Raw genomic sequence first — 18,010 nt, 5'->3', positions numbered from 1 at the left:
CAATAGTCACATACGGATATGAGAGTTGGACCATAAAGAAGGCTGAGCTTCAAAGAATTGATGCGTTCGAACTGTGGTGCTGCAGAAGACTCTTGAGAGTCCCTTGGACTGCAAGGAGATCAAACCAGACCATCCTTAAGGAAAGCAGTCCTGAATATTCATTGGAAGGACTGATGCTGAAGCTGAAGCTCCAATACTTTGGCCACCTGATGGGAAGAGCTGACTCACTGGAGAAGACCCTGAAGCTGGGAAAGATTGCGGGCAGGAGAAATGGGTGACCAGAGATGAGATGGTTGCATGGCATCACTGACTAAATAGACATGAGTTTGAACAAACTCTGGGAGATAGAGAAGGACAGGGAAGCCTGGCGTGCTGCAGTCCATGGAGTTGAGAACAGTCAGACATGACTGAGCAACGAACACTTTCACTTTGCTTTTTTAGACATGATGCTCTTGCACACTAAACAGGCTACAGTACAGTGTAAACATGACTTTTACTTTCACTGGGAAATGAAAAGATTCATGCGGCTTGCTTACTGAGATGGTCTGGAACTGAACCTTCAGGATGGCTAAGGTGTGCCTGTATAGCCATTTCTGTTAAAGAAAAAATGTGTAGAAAAAGCACTTGATAAAATTCGACATGTATTCTTGACCAAATATATTGGAATGGAAAGAAAATAAACATTCTTAACCTAGTTAAGTATATCCACAAAAATCCTCTAGCAAAACACAACAGTTAAAGGTAAAGCTTTGAAAGCTTTTTCTTCAAGATTGACGCCGAAACACAGAGGCTCAAGATTACTGCTATTATTCAATGCTTTATTGGAGATGCTAGCCAGCACAGTGAAAAAAATAAATGAAGAAAAGAAAAAGAAATAAAAAGATCTAAAAAGTGGAAAGGAAGCAAAAACATTGTCATAACTTAAAAATGATATTATCTACATAGAAAAACCAAAAAAACTAGATATTATTATTTAAAAGTTTAGTATAGTTATGAATCCAAGGTTAAATATAAAAAAGATCAACTGTGTTTCTCTACATTAGTAACAAACATAAATGCAAAGTTTTAAAAGATATTCTTTATAACAGCAGTAAAAAACGAAAGATATTAGGAATAAGTTGAACAAAAACTGAGCAAGACTTTTATAGAGAAGATGTTAAAACTTTATTGAAAGACATTATAGAAGACCTTTAAAAATGAGGAGATAAACCAAGCTTGCAGGTGAAAAAACTTATCATAAAGATGCCGGTCTCCCCCCAAATTGATCTACAGATTCAATACGATTGAAATTCCAACAGAGTGTTTAAGATCTGAAGCAAAGCCGTAAGTGGTAAGGATGGTAGCTGTTCCTGAAATTCCCCTCTCTCGTCCTCTGGGCTCAAGGACTGAGATCTCAGTGCTGTGAACAAAAGCGCTGTGCTCGGCTTCTGGGCTGGGTCTGTAATAAACCTCCCCGTGTGCACGCCTCTGTCCTGCTGCTGCCTGGATGCAAACAACACTGTAATCCAGGCTCAGAGGGACACACACCGGAAAAAGCCCGGGTCCCCGAAGGGCTGCCTGGAAGAAAGCCATCCTGTTTACCCGCACCCACCCTGATTTTACATGAGAGAAAAAAAAAATGTATCACCGGCTCTTTAAGACCTTGATATTTGGGTGTCTGTCACACAGTGTAGCTGATCCTAACTAATATCAGTGAGCTTGAGTATAGGTCATTACAACTTCAAAGCTGAAATGTAAACAGAAAAAAGAATGAAAGGAAAACAGGACAGAATAAACAAGAGTTATTGGAGGATACCAAAGGTGGTGGTGTTGTGACCCCATGGACTGTAGCCCGCCAGGCTCCTCGGTCCATGAGATTTCACTGAGAATATTGGAGTGGGCTGCCATTTCCTTCTCCAGGGGATCTTCCTGACTCAGGGATCGAACCTGCATCTCCTGCATTGACAGGTGGATTCTCTACTACTGAGCCACCTGGGAAGCCCATCGAAAGTGTAGGATATTCATAATTGGATGAGCAGAGGGAGAAGAAAGCAAAAGAAATAGTTGAGTTAGTAATGGCCAAGAACATTATTAGGACTTCCCTGGTGGTTCAGATGGTAAAGAATCTGCTGCAATGCAGAAGACTTGGGTTCGATCCCTGGGTTGGGATGATCCCCTGGAGAAGGAAATGGCAGCCCACTCCAGTATTCTTGCCTGGAGGAGAATTCCAAGGACTGAGGAGCCTGGCGGGCTACAGTCCATTGAGAGTCACATAAGAGTTGGAATGGCTAAGCAACTAACACTTTGACTTGTTGAAGAATGTTAGTAATAGTTGAGTTAATAACGGAACTGTGACCAAACCCCACAGATCCAGGAAGTTCAGAGAATACCAAGCGGGGTAAATAACAAGGAAAATACACCTGGGAATATTAGATCCAAACTGCAGGAATCCAAAACCAAACAGAGAATCCCGAGAGAAGCCAGAGAGGGGAAAAACACCTGTCCTCTGTAGAAATAATGATAAGAATGGCAGTGGACTCCCTACCACAGACACACAAGTAAGAAGGAAGTGGGGTGAGACACGGCACGGATTAAGACAGCAAAGACCACCAGCTCAGACATCAATTTCCAGCCAAACTGTCCTCAAGTGTGAAGGAGAAATGAATACTTTCTCAGAGTAAAGAGAACAGGGGAATTTATGGCCAGTAGGCAAGATACGTTATCAATAAAAGAGGCTCTTCAGGCAGAAGAAAAACGGCATACAGAAAGGAAGAGCATTGGAGAAGGAATAATTAAAAGTAAATAAGATCTTTTTTCCTTTCTTTTCTGTGGGATCTTAGTTCCCCCGACCAGAGATTGAACCTGGGCCCTCGGTAGTGAAAGCATCGAGCCCTAACCACTGGACCACCTGGGATTTTGCTATTTTTCTCATTCCTAATAGATCTGCCTGACTACTGCTTTTTAAAGTCATCATAGTAACAGTGTCTGGGGTAACCGCAGTGAGTGGGTGAGTGAAATGATGGACAGGAATCTCAGAAGGTTGGGAGGGATGAATGGGGAGCATTCGGTCATGAGGTGTCCGCACGTGGTGTCATTTCACTGGAGACTCGGATTAGGTAAAAATGTACGTTCTAAGCTAAAAACAACTTAAACACTTGCTATGCTTGAGAGAGGAGGTAAAAATGGGGCCATGAAATGCTGTGTTAAAACCCGATAACGCAGAAAACAAAGAGGGAAAAGGTAGCCTGGTATTTTTTTGGCAAAAGACAAACAGATCCAAGGAACAGAACAGTGAGCTCAGCTTTAGTGCCGGGGATATAAGGAAACAATACACCAGAAACTCACCCCTGCAGGTCAGAGGGAAAGGGATGGGACAGCCCTTCGGGAGGAAATTCAATTAACTTAGTGTATTTGATTGGATTTCAAACCATTCACAACAATAAATTCCATAGACTGAAATATGAAGCCTTTTTGTTAGTATTCTTTTTAATATATGTATACATTCTTTTGTTGAATTTTTTAAAGGAAACAATTTATAATTTTAAAATGTCTAATGAAGTGGAGTGCATGCACGCGTGCTAAGTTGCTTCAATAGTGTCCGACTCTGTGTGACCCCATGGACCACAGCCCACCAGGCTCCTCCGTCCAAGGGATTCTCCAGGCAAGAATACTGGAGTGGGTTGCCATGCCCTTCTCCAGGGGATCTTCCCGACCCAGGGAACCTGCGTCTCCTATGCCTCCGGCACTGGCAGGCGGGTTTATTTATCAGCAGTGTCACCTGGGAAGCCCAATGAATTGGAGTAGAAAAGGATAAAACCTAAGTGCTTAATGATAGAAGAGCTGGAAAGAACAAAGCCAATTTGCTCTGTCGAATCCCAGAAACGCCCAGAAAACAGAGGCACCTTGGACCACAGAGGGATGTGCAGGGTGGGTTCACACCAGAAGAATCAGTTGAAGATGAAGTTCAACCCTTAGACTCTCTCCCAGCCTTGGCAGAAGAAAGGCTTACTCACTGGAAAACTGAATTCTAGGTGTGAAGGGTGAGGGGCCATCTGAAAAGGAGATGATTGAAGTGTCAGAAGAGTGGGGAGGGAGGGCTGGAAAATTGATGTGTTTTTTTGTTTTGTTTTGTTTTTTTTATTATAGGCTCCGTAAAAAGTGAGGAAATGGCAACCCACTGCAGTGTTGTTGCCTGGAGAATCCCAGGGATGGGGGAGCCTGGTGGGCCGCCATCTATGGGGTCGCACAGAGTCGGACATGACTGAAGCGACTTAGCAGCAGCATAGGCCCCGTGGAAGTATTTGCCTTTTTAAACCAACGCAAATACAAAAAGAGGTGACAGCGCTTTGCCAACAAAGGTCAGTCTAGTCAAAGCTGTTTTTTTCCAGTAGTCACACATGGACGTCAGAGTTGGACCATAAAGAAAGCTGAGTGTTGAAGAATTGATGCTTTCAAACAATGGTGCTGGAGAAAACTCTTGAGGGTCCCTTGGACTGCAAGGAGATCCAACCAGTTGATGCTAAAGGAAATCAACCCAGAATACTCATTGGAAGGACTGATGCCGAAGCTGAAGCTCCAACACTTCGGCCACCTGATGCGAACAGCTGACTCATTGGAAAAGACCCTGATACTGGGAAAGACTGAAGGCAGGAGAAGAGGGCAACAGAGGATGAGATGACTGGATGGCATCACTGACTCAATGGACATGAATCTCAGCAAACTCCTGGAGACAGTGAAGGACAGGGAAGCCTGGCATGCTGCAGTCCATGGGTCTCAGAGTTGGACATGACTTAGCGACTAAATAACAGCAAAAAATCAAGGGGTCTGTGGACTTGGTCGTGAGGATGGCTTTCTTCCTGCTGGTCCAGGGCACAGACCAGGAATCGGCTGGCCCGGGAACCCACAGCCCCCCACAGCTGCAAATCTTATCTCTCAGCTTCACAGGACATTAGTGGGGTCAGGTCTCCAGAAGAGGAAGTAGTCCAGGGAATAGAGGGCGCTCCTTCAATGCCTTCAAAATCCCCCCAACCTTTCTCTTTCACTTCCCCCCTGTGAACTCAATAATCTATCATTTATCTTGCCTTGCTTCAGGCTATGCCATTAATAACAATAGAAACAGCATTTTTTGCTTGTCACCTTTCTTCAAAGGAACTCAGATTGTCTCTGAACCTTTAATGTGCATACAAAGTCACTAGGAATTTTGTTAAAATGCGGATTCTAATTTGGTCAGCCTGGGGTGGGGCCTGAGAGTCTGTTCCTAAGCAGATCTCCAGTGAAGCAGACACTGTTGGTCCATGGACCACACTCTGAGAAGCAAGAGGACACGAGACAACTTTATGAGGTGATGGAAATCTTTTCTATCTTGATGGTGGTTGTGGTTACATGGACATACACTTTTATCAAAATTCACTGGTCTGTGTATTTAAAATAGGTGTGCTTAAAAAAAAATAGGTGTGCTTTATTGTACATAAATGATCCTTAATTAAAGGAAAAATCCATTCTAGATCTAAATGTGAAAGATGAGACAGCAAAGCTTTTAGGAGTAAACACACACCTTGGGGTAAGCATCTCTCTCTCTCTTTTTTGAACTACACATATAATTTTAATTTTTAAGTTGTTGTTAGGTTGCCAAATCATGTCTGACTCTTTTGCAACCCCATGGACTGCAACACCCTAGGCTTCCGTGTCCTTCACCATCTCCCAGAGCTTGTTCGAACTCATGTCCATTGAGTCAATGATGCCATCCAATCATCTCATCCTCTGTCATCCCCTTCTCCTCTTGCCCTCAGTCTTTTCCAGCATCAGGGTCTTTTCCAATGAGTCGGCTCTTTGCATCAGGTGGCCAAAGTATTGGAGTTTCAGCTTCAGCAACAGTCTTTCCAATCAATATTCAGAGCTGTTTTCCTTTCGAATTGACTGGTTTGATCTCCTTGCAGTAGCCACATTAAGAAATGTAATAAACCTGGATAAACTACGAAGGCATATCTTCAACAGGACTCAGAAAAGAGGGAACCATGAGGGGAAAAGCCCACATGAGCTGGACTGTAGTAGAATGAAAAGCCCCTGTTCACCAGCAGACTCACAGTAAGAATGGAAAGGCAAGCTACGAACCGGAGGAAGCTCTGTGCAAGACACACATCTGGCAGAGGACCTGTCATATGTAAAGAACTACTCCAATTCAACAAGAGAAAGACACACCAACGGGAAAACAGGCAGAATACCGGAACAGACACTCACAGAGGAGGACAGCCAAATGGCTGATCAACGCATGAAACAGCATTCGACTTGGTCATAAATGAAACCAAGTTAAAACCGCACCAATGACGTGTTTTGACTGCACGCTGGTCGGGACCGCTCAAATGAAGAGACAGACGACGCTGTGTCTGTGAGCCGCTGTAGAAGGGGTGTGTACCCACCAGGACTCCCATCACGTACGGCGGGGGGTGCACTCTGCAACAACAATCGGGGGGAAATGATGTGGCGGTATTTACTAGAGCTGAATATGAACAGAGTCTAAGATCCAGGAGGTCCACTCTTGGGTGGAAATAAAAGCACAGGTCTCCAAAAGGTAAGTATAAGAATGCTCAGAGCAGCCCTATTCCTGATGGCCCCGAGCTGGAAGCCACCCAGGTATCCATCAGTGGTGGTCTTGATAAAACGTGAAACAGTCATCAAACAGACTCTTACTGGCAATATAAACATGGAAGCAGTAACTTCCACTTGCAACAACGTGGAGAAGCCAGGGTTGTCAGATAAAATACAGGGCTTCCAGCTCCATTTGTATCTTGAATAAATAACCAATTGTTTTGAAGAACATGAACGTCCCATGTAGTATTGGGGACATACTCATACTAAAAACTACTGTTCTGTGAAAAGCCGTTACTATTTTTCATTAAAATATTGATTTTCAACTGGCCACACTCTGTGTTTTGATCTGGGTGCTCAAGATGGTGCGTTGATGTTGTGAAAATTTGTCGCGCTGCACTTAGGATCTGTGCACGCCTCTTGTATGAATGTTATGCTTCCATGCAAAGTTTATTTACAATAAAGACACAGCTAATCCTGGCCCGCGTCCCACCAGAGGGGCCCTCCCTGCCTCTTTCCCCGAGTCTCCCATCTGTTCTCAGCACCGCTGTTTGTGATCTTTCGAACTTGCGCATCCATCCTGGCTGCCGGCCATGGCTCCATCGCCCCAGCAGCTGGCCCGCGCCCACAGGACAGCATCTGTCTCCTTGGCACAGCTTCCGGGGGCTCTCGGGGGCCCCTCCTCCCCGTCCCCACACCTTCCCGTCTTTTTCCAACACCGACACGCATCCCACCTCCACCGCTTGGCACGTGCCGTTTCTCTGCTCAGAGGGCCCTCCGCGCCTCTCTGCCTGCAAAAAGCCTTGCGGCTTCCCAAGTCTCGTTTCAGCTTCGGTCGGCCCTGGAGGTCACTCTGTCTCCCTCGGGCAGAGCCGGGTGTCCTGCTCTCTCCCATCTGTCCTCAAGGCGGGCCTCTTTTATCTCCCAGCTGACTGCCTCCTCACCAGACCGCAGGCTTGAGGGGAGGGGAGCCCCGCCTTTACATCTCTTTATCCCTGGTACCTCGTGGACTGCCTGACAGTGGTGGGTGCTGGCTCCTTCTTAAGGTGCATAGTGGACAACGGCAGGAGTGAGTATTAATGCACAGGGGTCAGGCAAGGAATGAAGGTAAACGGCTCTTGCTAGATTTTAGGTTTGCCGGGGGCCCTTCAGAGCCTGCTCCAGGGCGCCCAGCTAACAAGCAGGGCGCATCTATATCGTGAATGCACACCTGTCCCAGCAAAGCCTGCCTGGACGCAGTGCCCGCTGCAGGGCGTTTGGTGAATGCTACCTCATCCACCTTCTTGTGGGAAGTGTGCTGTCTTACTTCCACTTCACCGATGGGTTCGGTGACTCGTCCAAGGTCGCCTGCTGGGAGAGGCAGAGTTCACACTCAACTGCACCAGTCAGTCTGTGAATAACGCCAGGCATTGCATCACAAACGCCTCGTGGAGCACAAGAGGAAGGGAGGAAGTGTGAGTGCCCACTCAGCCCGGGGCAGCTGTGACTCAGGCAGCCCTTCTGGCCCCTCTCAAGTCAGCCTCCGTGGGTGGCCACCCCCTCTCCCGAGAAATGGCCCGTGGGGAAGGGATGTCAGCCCAAACCCCGAAACACAGCATTCAGCTCCGTCCAGAGACTCTCAACCCCTGCCTGAGGTTCTCAGGTTTTAAACAAAACAAAAATCTGATTCACCATTTCCAGGCCTACCGGAAACGCGAGTCCTTTATTTTTCTGCCACTAAAAAAAAAAAAAAAAAAATAAGAATCAAACCAGAAAAAAAAAAAAATCAAAACTTTATGGCTCAGAAAGAGTTCTGAATGCGTCTCATTTCACACCGAACCAAACACTGTTCATGACAAAAGTTGCAGGAGGAAGCCCAAAGTAAAAGACAGAAGGAAATGGAACGCATTACAATAAAACACACTTGCCAATAAATAAGAGCCTGAGCAATGAATCCGACTCAGGATACACCACTGGCAAGAAGATATGCCCTAAAGCTTTGCTTAAACCAAATAATGTAAGAACAGATGGCTCCCCTGGGTCTCTGGGAAGCTGCAAACGGAGACTCTGTTTGGGATTCTGGCAGAAAACATGGGGCATTAACAACATTCAAGGTGAAAGAGGGGAGGCTTGTGGATTGAGGGGAGGGATGCGGTTTTCATCAGGGAACAGAAACAGATATATCTGGCTATCTCCACTGGATCCCCACGGGCTGCGGGGCACGTGCTTCCTCAGAAATTAAGCAGAGCCACCCTCGGTGGTGCTCCGGGGAGACCCCCCGCTCCCGACTGCCCAACCGGAGAATTAATTTAACTCCAGAGATTTGGATAATAAGGATGAACCCTCGAGGGAGACAGAAATTTACTCAGGGAAGGTTTCTCCACGCCCGTCCTGCAGAAGCCTCACAGAGTGGTGGGGCGGTGGGATGCAGGCGCCGAGCCGCTGAAGGGTTCCAGAGAAGGCCTCTTGGTTTCACCTGCCCGGAGGCTGTGAAAGACGCCGCGCTCCCCCAAGCACAGAAACAGCACACCCCCACACCCAGCGTTCATATTAATCCCCTTTCTCAGCATCACCAGGAAAATCCAAATGGCGCTGTCTTGCCCAAGGGGGAGCAAAAACGAAAGCAAAGGCTTTTCGCCCAGCCCAGGAAGATGGTTCCAAGGCAGGCCTGACAAACACAAAGTCGTGGTTGGGGGAGGTCAATTAATAACAATGAAACCTTGCATTTATACAGCGGCCTGTTATTTTCCAAGCCATTTTTCACCAACTATCTCATCCGCTCCTCAGAGCGATTTTGTGCAGTAGGAAGGCAAGGGTTATTTGTCTCCATCTTGCTGGTGAAGAAACAAAATCTTGGGACAGGGAAGTGATTTGCTCAAGGTCACGGCGCGATCACGGGTTTTTAAAGCTGGTGGGTTCCTGGTCTAGGGGAGCAGGGGCAGGAATGACTAATGGGGGCACCCCTGGTTCCAATGGTAAGTTTTACACCCACAGCAGACATGGGCAATTGATCACAGAGCTACCCTCTTCCGCAGAGCTGGGGGGCGGGGGTGGGGGCATTTTCTCAAGCAAGCCAGCACTAGTTGCTCAGAGCTCGGCCTCAAGGTGAAACCCATTTGTCATTCCGGCCCTGTCTCCTCTCTCACAGGTGAGGAAACCGAGCCCAAAGGGGAGAAGGGGCTTGGCCAAGATGGCCCAGGACCCAAGTCTCGCCGCCCCCTTCTGAGCCCACGGGTCTCCCCAGCACATCGCAGTGAGGCCCCACCAGCTGGGGGAACAAGTCGCCCCTGAGCGGTGCAGCAAGAAGGCCTGGAAATGACCGTCTTGGGGCCCCAGCCAGAGCACCTGGGTCCTCTGTGCTGAGCAAGTGGACACACTCCTAGTCCTAATGGAGGAACCGAAGACCACCCCCAGGTTTTCAGGCCTGAGCACTTGGCCGCATGGAAGAGAGGACTTAGGGATGGAAGACCCCGAAGTTCAACTGTGGGTCGACTCCATGTCCGGGCAGTCAGGGCCGCTGGCTACTGAGGTCCCGCGTTCAGCCGGGGAGGCCCGGCAGGAGGGATAAACCTGGGGCCTGAGCACAGAGATGGCTCTTGAGCCCTGAGTCTGCCTGAAACAACCAGGGAGGGGCTCCAAGGGAGAGGCCGAGCCCTTTGACCTCAGGGGTCAGGGGACACGGAGGCATTCGGAGAGACTGGGAAAGAGCAGCCAGGAAGGCAGGGAACTGATGCCACGTTCCAAGGAGCGGCGGAGCGGCTGAGCCAGCGCTGGTCTGGACGAGCGTCTTCAGGTCCCACGAGGACTAAGAGTAGACCTGGGCTTGCGTGACCGTGGTAAGGGATACTTAAACTCAAGGCTGTGGGCAAAAGCCTGACTGAAGCGCGTTCAGGACAGAACAGGGGGTCGGGAAACGGGGACAGACAGTGTAGACAACAGTCTCAAAGAGACCTTCGGTAAAGGCGTGAAAGGCTGAGTCACGTCCCTGCACATTCGTAGGTGAAACCCCAACCCCACCACCTGCAGTTGGAGATACAGCCTTTGAAGAGTAAGTTAGAATGAGGCCGTTAGGGTGAGCCTGAACCCAGCGGGGCTGGCGTCCTTGTGAGAAGAGGAGAGGGGACACGCAGAGACACCCGGGGGGGCACGCACACAGAGGCGGGGCCAGGTAAGGACACCGCAAGGCGGCGGCCCCCTGCACGCCCGGGAGAGGCCTCGGGAGGCGCCAGCCCTGCCCACGTCTAGATCGGGGACCGTCTCTACACAAAATTGAGGGGGAAAGAGGCTGACCATTCCTCTGGAGCAGCCCTCCGCTCGGCGCAGAAGGGGGTTTCCCCCCCGCTTGGAGCGGCTGGAGGAAACCGCCCTCTCCCATCCAGGCCTCTTTCCTTCACAACCGCACACCTCCCCAGGCCTGGAACCCCTGTGACTCCAGGCCCCGAGAGAAAACCTCCCTGGAGAGAACAGAACACAGGACGGAGGAGGCTGGAGAACATTCCCCGAGGCATCGGGAATCTCCGTGCATCTCTGCTACCCGCTACCCTCTGCCACCTTGGCACCCCCAGGCGCCATGCAGATTCACAAGTTGGTTTTGAAAAGCATCTGAGAACCGAAGCCGGGAGACTCAGAGAGAAGGGCGAAGTATCGTTATTATTCAACTGCCCGCATCCCCCGCCCCCCAACCAACTCCACTGGAATCCCTTTTTTAAAGGCCATTTCTTCTTAGAAAACTTCCGTGAAAGACCAAATCCTTAGTCAGAGGCAAGGAACAAAGCCCCAATGTCAATAAAACAAAGCCCCAATGTCAATGTCAAAGCCAATGTTTTACTTCATATCAACATTCATCCACTGACAGAACAACTTGCTAAACCTCCACTAATGCTGGCTCAAGGGTTCTGTTTGCCCTCAGATTAAAACAATTAAAAGAAAGTGGGTCATCACCACCAAGACACTCCTAGAGTGTCCACAGGACCTCTCACCATGGCCCCAAACTGCACACAGCACACAAGTTCATCCACGGCAGGATGGACACACAGGTGTGGTGGACACTCACAGCGTGATACTACGCAGGGAGGGAAAAAACCCAAGGGCTGCTGCACACACAGCTGGCCCACGCTGAGACGCCAGAGCACGCTCTGCGATGCCACGTACGTGACGGGCAAGGACAGGCAGGGGGGAGGGGGCTTAGCAACCGGGAAGGAGAAGGAGGACGCCCCTGCCCCCCCAGGCCTGGAAAGGACAGGAGACTTGATCTGGGTAACCAGTTACGTGGGTGTGGGTGCAGCACCATCCACGGGGACCTCAGACTTGGGACAGGCGCCGTGCGCGTGCTATGCCTTAATGGAAAACGAATCCTTTTTATTTAAAAAAAAACCAATCAATTTTGCCTTTCAACAGAGCCAGGGAGGCCCTCTGATTTCCGTTCCTCTGACACAACTGAAATCAGAACTGCAAGAGGCAGTCTCTTCCTGCAGTCCATCCAGGTGGGAACCAGGAAGGCTATAGGATCAACGGGACAGAGCAGGGGGCACCAACCCTTGCTGTCTCTTCCAAACATGGCTTTTCCTTCTTATTTCCTTAACCAGAAGGATAACAGTTGCTAAGGTAAAAACAAACAAAGAAAAAGACACAAAATGAAAACTAGAATTTTCCCCTTCATCCCCCCAACCCCTATTCCCCCAGACATCCCACCAGAGCAGTTTCTTTCTCTGTTCTTATGCTCTTTTTGTTTTGGTTTTCAGTCTAATAGTTTGACTTTCCAAAATCAATTCCCTGAAGTCACTGCCTCTCTGCCTTCAGCAGTGCTGATACAAGACTGATTTTACTTTTGTTTTTATAGGTGACCTTCCTCCTTACTCTTTATAAAGTCTCTGGGGATTTTCTTCTTATCCTTGGAGTTCTGAAATCTCACCAAGATGTGTCTAGGTGTAATTAAAGAAAAAATAAATTTTTTTTTGTCCCATGCAGTTTCTTCCACGTGCTGGGTTTTTTTTTTTTTTTTTTTCTTCTAGAAAACCCCTTATGCCCTCATCTCATTCCTGGCCTCACAGAATTCCACTGTATGGATGGACTTTGCTTTTGAAGAGCATCTGTGTGGTTTCAGGCTTTTCCCCATTACAAACAATGGTACAATTAACATCTGCATGCAAAAAAAAGATGGACACGTCTATTTGTGAGATAATGTTCTAGAAGCGGAATTCTTGGGTTTCTTCACTTACCATGTTAGTAAATACTGTCAAATCCGCAGCACATTAGACCTGCCTGCTTTCCCTTGCAAGTTTTTTAATCTTTGCCAGTCTGACAGTGAAAAAACGTGTGTCTCTGTTGTATTAGTTTGCATTTATTCATTGTAAATTGATTGGTCTGTTCACGTTCTGTTTGTTCACATCCTTCAAGCATTTTCCTCTTGGGTCCAGCTCCCTAATTCTGAAGTCAGCAAATTATGATGGAGCCACCCCCGCCCCCTCACTGTCCACCCTGCCCCACTGGCCACACTGCAAGGACAGCGCCGAGCCGTTTCCACGGGGACCTTCTGGCTGTCAGAGTCTCAAACATTTACTGCCTGGGCCTTTACAGGAGAAGTTTGCTGACTCCTGCATCTCCCTGATTTCTTCTGAGAGTTCTCTGTAGATTAAGGAAACAGATCTGTCCGACGAGAGTTCAGTTTTGGGTTAAATTCTTCACTCTGCTGTACCGCCCACCCTCGACTCTGTCAGAAATAGCCAAGTCACAGGTGAGCCTTTAAAAGCAGAAGCACTCTTATTCGGAAACACTCTGGTCTATGTTAATTTAGGGGTGGTGCTTCCACACCCACTCTACACACGCAGCAACGGAGGCTCAGAGACGTTCAGCGACTTCCCCGAGGTCACGCAGCTAGTATGCGGCAGACCGGCACGGACGCCCTTTCTGCCGGCTCCACGTCCCTAAATCTTGCCACTGAAGGATCCGGCCTCTCGGTGGGGCCCGGGCCAGCGCCAGGGAAGGCGCTGGCTGTACACAGCAGTCAGACAGGTGCGGCAGTGGCACCTGCAGGCTGTGAGGTGTGGACAGAGCCTGGGGCCCCGCCTCGGCCCTGGTGCTCCAGAGTACGGGGACGCACGTTTCAGAGGTGGGTGTGGGGTGAGGAGGAGGGGTACGGCCTCGACACAGAAACCCCCTGGGGAGGATGGAGCTCTGGCTTATCCATCAGCGGGGAGCTGGGAGGACCAGAGGAGGTGAGCGTGGGGAGCTGCCTGCAGGGCTGGACCGGCAGAGAGCGTGCCAGAGAAGGCAGGAAGAGAGAACCTTGATTACCTCTCAGCACCCGACCATTACACCAATGTGACAACAACCGTTATCAACCTCAGGGCCCTGAACAAATCACAACCGAAGAGTCTACCCTCCTGAAAATAGTCACCCCACTAAAAGCAGGAAGGAATTGTTCAAGCAGACTTCGGGGGATGCTGCTTGGGCATGGTCTTCACAGGTCACGCCCACGAGCCCCATTCTTCCGAGCACGGTGGCTGAGAATCCACTGATGCAATTTTTCTTGAGCAGAAAAGCATTTTAAGGGGCTTCCTTGACAGTTGTCTTTTCTTTTCCTTTTCTGTTTCCATATTTAAATCCATTCAAAATGTTCTAGGGCTTCCCCTGGTGGCTCAGACAGTAAAGAATCTGCCTGCAGTGCAGGAGACCCAGGTTTGATCCCTGGGTCAGGAAGGTGCCCCTGGAGAAGGGATAGGCTACCCACTCCCGTATTCTTACCTGGAGAATTCTATGGACAGAGGAGAATTCCATGGACAAAATGTTCTAGACCTACTGGATAATGCAGTGTATCCACAGGGTAGATTTCCTTCCATCCTCACGGTTGCCTTGGAAGACTGGGGCTGCAGACCAGGGGACCAAGGAAGGGGGTCCACCCAGCATGGGTGGGGGAAGCCACACTCCAGCCCCAGGCCCCGACCTCAGCGTCCATCCTCTCATCCCCCTTGAATCTCAGGAATAACAACAGCAAAGGTAGTCGTATGTACGTCTCATGTTTTCTCATTTTATGCTTGGTGTAACTGACAGGCCTGAAAATAATCACCATTAATACCCTGATTTCATTGGGGAGAAATGACTCCCAGATTGCTGAAGTGGTGGCAGGCCGGCACAGCTCGGCGATCATGACTGGAAGCCACGTCCGGGCCACAGCCCGAGGCTCCTTCCCACCCGCCGCCAGGCCCCCAGCACAGGAGGTGGGCCGTGGCCCTCCTGTTGCCTCCCCAGTTGATCAGATTCTTTCGGAAATTTTTGAGCTTTTTATTTTCTGGCCGCAGGGCAAGTGGGATCTCAGTTCCCTCACCAGGTATCTAACCCAAACAAACCTCCTACGGTGGAAGCGCAGGGTCTTAACCACTGGCCCGCCAGCGTAGTCACTGATCTGACTTCTTTTTAACACATGTTTCACAGATCTGGTCACACTCAGGATTGGGGCGGTCATCTGGGCATCTGACCCACGTGGGACCTCACCATCGTCCTGACTGCCAGGGGGCACTGTCTTCAAGGCCAAGGGTAGGGGCAAAGCAAAAGGGACCGGACAGCAATTTTAAACTGTCAGCAGGAGCTCCGCTTATCAGCCTTGGGCCCCTTTTCATCATAATCATCTGAACACTGGACTCTATGTGGCTTTTCATGCATGAAGCTCTATAGTCACCGAAGCAGAAACAGCCTCCAGTCCCGGGAAGCAAGGCTTCCATCGGGAGGGTGGAGAAACGCATGTGGGAAGGTGGAGAAGGGAGTCGGGACCCGCCAGCGCTGTCTCGGCCCAAACCTTCCACTGATCCCCATGGGTCCCACGCTCACCGTCCGCCATCCACCCTCCTCTCGATCCTCCCCCTCCAGCCTCAGTCTCCGCCAGCCCCTGGGCATGGCAACGCAACCGTACGGCCTGAGCTGCTTAGAGGGGGACATCTGGGTTCCACCTTGCTTCTGTTGTGTCCCAAAAGGTGCCCACTAACTGATTCAGTCCAGGGCCGTCACCTTGAAAATAAGAGTTAGGTTTACCAGTCATTTTAAAATATCACATAAAGGATTCGTGGATAAATAACACGGGGTCCATGCCTACCACGGAGTATTATTCAGCCTTAAGAAGGAAAGAAACTCTGACACCAGCTACCACATGGATGAACCTTGAGGACATGATGCTCAGTGAACTAAAGGACAAACACGGTAGGATTCCACTTACATGGAGCCCCCCGAGGAGTCAGATTCAGAGAGGCAGAAAGTAGAAGGGTACCCGGGGCTGGAGGAGGGAGATGGGGGATTAGTGTTTAAAGGGGCCAGAGTCTCAGTTTGGGAAGATGGAAAGTTCTGGACATGATGGTGGTAATGGTTATACAACAATGTGAAGGCACTTATTACCCTTAAACTGTATATTTAAAAGTGGTTAAGGCTGCAAAGTTTTTGTCATGTGTATTTTACCACAATTAAAAAAAAAATCACACAAAGGAACAGACCCGGGGCTGCTGGGGCCACCAGACTTCCTTTTTGATCCGGGTGCTAATTAAAATGCACAGACATCCAAACCATTCTGCCCGGGATGGGGGCGGCTGAGTCCCAGGCTCCCTTTGCCCACAGCCCACAGCCCAAAATGCGATGGTCACTTCTTTACCTGGCCTTGGGGGTGGAGGGAAGTGCAGACTCAGGGCAAAGACAGAGGGCAGCATTTTAGCTAAATTCCTGCCCCAGCATTAACCCAGGGCTTCAGATTTCTGGTGCTCATTAACCACAGGGGAGGCGCCCACCAACTGTCTGGGGCTGGACCAGCGTGTCTTTCCTTCCTGGGCAGCGGCAGCAGCCTTACACCTTCGGGAGAGGCGGCAAACGTTAGGACGGGTCTTTCTCTACTACAAATCAGAGGCTGCGCAGAGATGGGTTTGGTCCAAGACCAGGTCTGAGCCGACTGCCCTCTGCTCGTACTCTGCCCAGAAGGTGCCAGGAAGCTGGGAGCCCAGACGCAGGCAAGCAGGCCCCACTCCCTGCGCCAAAACTGTCTCCCCCAGAGAACCCTTCTCCTCGCCCCGGGAGGGTTCAGGACACCCTGGCGGGCGGGGACCTGGGGGGCTATGCGGGGCGGCTTTCCAGCCCTGGCAGCGCCCTGGGGCGGTCAGTGTCCGGGAGGCGGGTACTCCAGAGGCGAGGCCTCTAGGGACCCATCCTGGCTCTGCGGAGGAGCCAGGGCCCCACCTCGCTCCCCGGGCCCCTCCCCGGGGCCCCACCTTCTCAGGAGCCTGCGAGTCAGGCCTGGCTGTGGTCTGGAGACTTCCTGTCCTTTAAGGTTTTAGAAAAGATTCTTTTCCTTCCTCTGGGGCCCCCAGGGGCGCCCGGCCAGCCCGCTGCCCCCGACCACCGGCCCCCACCCCCTCTTTTCATCCCTTTCTTCTCGGAGGGGCGGGGGACGGGGGGCCGGGGCGGGGTGGGGAACGTCGCCAGGCGGGGCCACTCAGAGACCGAGGGTCCGAGAGAAACCCAAAGGCGAGATAAAGTGGAAGAAAGAGAAAAGTTTTCTGCGGGCGGAGGGAGGTGGAGATGGAGCCAGAGGGGTGAGAAAGCGAGCCACTCCGGACCGCTCGGCGCCCCCCACCCACCTCGACCGCGCCCCCCACCTGGACCGGCCGCCGCCCCAGGGTGGCCCCCGCCTCCCCCCCCCGCCCCCCGGGTCCTCAACCCGGGTCCCCACCCCCGCGTCCGCCGCGCCTACCTGGGCCGCTCATGCTCCGCCAGCCGCGGCGCCTCCTCCGCGCAGGCCGCCGGCTTCCTCCCGGGGCCCCGGCCCTCGGGCCCGCCGCCCGGACCGTCCGAGGGGCGCAGCCGGCCCAGGGGCTGTTGGGCCGGGAGGGTGCTGCGCGCCACCCGGGCAGGAGTTCGGAGGCCAAGGGAGGCAAAAGAGAGAAAAAAGGAGAGAAAGTGTGTCATAGGCTGGAAGGGGGAGGGAAATGCAAAACCCGACAGGAAATGAGACTAAAAAAAAATGCAAAAGGTTAGAAAAGAGATAAGGAAGAGGGGGAGGGGCGGGGCCTGGGTGCCGCCGGGGTAGGAGGGCGCCAAGGGGTGCGCTGGGTGGGCTCTGGGTCCCGGTGGCTGCCAGGAGACCCCCGCACCTGCCCCACCGCAGGCCTGGGGCGGCCCCGCCCCCTCCACCCCGGTCGGAGAGGCTGGGCCTCAGCCCCTACCCAGCTGCGACCCCAGGACTGCGACCCCGGCCCGGAGCCCAGGAGCGGCCGTGGGAAGGGACGCCCCGTGGAGGATGTCTGGGCTCAAGGCCGGCGGTCCAGGCGACTGGCCCCTTCCGAAGACCTCCCAGAGGCATAGCTGCCATTTGGGGTGGGGGAGAGAGGGCTGGTCCCACAGAAGAGTGGGCAGCAGGGCACCCCCTGGGCTCTTCCTCCCTCAGCCAGAGTTCTGGAAGCTTCCTGAGGCCGGCCGGACAGTCTGCACACACCCCGCC

At 51.2% G+C, this 18,010-nt stretch overlaps 1 protein-coding gene across 2 annotated transcripts in view; it reads right to left on the bottom strand.

Moving 5' to 3' along the window:
• The window catches only part of CARD11 (caspase recruitment domain family member 11), a 104,657-nt gene extending 87,146 nt beyond the window's left edge, over positions 1-17,511 (bottom strand). Inside the window, exon 1 of one of the 2 annotated variants that reach the window (XM_043456144.1) lies at positions 17,264-17,511. The gene's annotated coding sequence lies outside the window, so the exon portion shown is untranslated. The remainder of the gene's footprint in view (positions 1-17,263) is intronic. The other variant, XM_043456140.1, reaches the window with a different exon arrangement.
• Positions 17,512-18,010: the final 499 nt, after the last annotated feature.

The sequence above is a fragment of the Cervus canadensis genome, chromosome 32, assembly GCF_019320065.1.
Source record: "Cervus canadensis isolate Bull #8, Minnesota chromosome 32, ASM1932006v1, whole genome shotgun sequence".
Classification (NCBI taxonomy): domain Eukaryota; kingdom Metazoa; phylum Chordata; class Mammalia; order Artiodactyla; family Cervidae; genus Cervus; species Cervus canadensis.
Note: the sequence above shows the minus strand (reverse complement) of the source record. Positions and strands in the feature narration are given on the sequence as shown.